General features: G+C 64.2%; 1 protein-coding gene across 1 annotated transcript in view; it reads right to left on the reverse strand.

Moving 5' to 3' along the window:
* The window catches only part of LOC104133756 (dual specificity protein phosphatase 22-A-like), a 15,442-nt gene that overhangs the window by 11,929 nt on the left and 2,923 nt on the right, over positions 1-590 (reverse strand). The window lies entirely within an intron of this gene.

The following is a 590-nucleotide window of genomic DNA, read 5'->3' on the forward strand; positions in this document are numbered from 1 at the left end:
CCCACCATGCCTTTCCGGTTCCCCTTTCCACAAGCCCAGCGGCTTGCTCCGTGTTGTAAGCTTGCCGTGCGGTTTGCTACCCGTCTGGCCGTGCCCCGAGCCCCGCCAGCCCCAGCTGCTGCCCCTTCTCCAGCCGTGAGCTGTTTCTCTGCACCGATTTTATGCAGCCTCCTTCCTTCTCCCTCTCCCCCTTCCACCGTTACTCAATGCCTTCGTGAGGAAAAGGCTCGAGCTGGGTGTTTTGCTGGGGTCCCTGCCCAGCGTGGCCCCAAAGGACGAGGGGTCCCAGCAGTCCCCTTCGCCTTCTGCAGCGCATCCGGGGATTTGGGAGCCAGCAGTGGGTCCGACACCGGGATGAAGTCCAAATTGCAGGCGGACATCTGCCGCGACACGAGCGGCGTGGCCCAAGCATCCCCATGCATGGACCCCACACATGGACCCCACGTGGGGCTGCTCCTCCTGCTGCAGGATCCACCCAGCCCACGGGTCCCTGGCAGGCAGGATTTGTGCACGAAAGACCCAGCCGGCACCTCTGGCATCAACCCATCGGGCAGTTCCCTCCTGCCTCAGTTTCCCCCACCCACAGCCCG

Source organism: Egretta garzetta, unplaced genomic scaffold (genome assembly GCF_000687185.1).
Source record: "Egretta garzetta isolate BGI_Z169 unplaced genomic scaffold, ASM68718v1 scaffold39, whole genome shotgun sequence".
Taxonomy (NCBI): domain Eukaryota; kingdom Metazoa; phylum Chordata; class Aves; order Pelecaniformes; family Ardeidae; genus Egretta; species Egretta garzetta.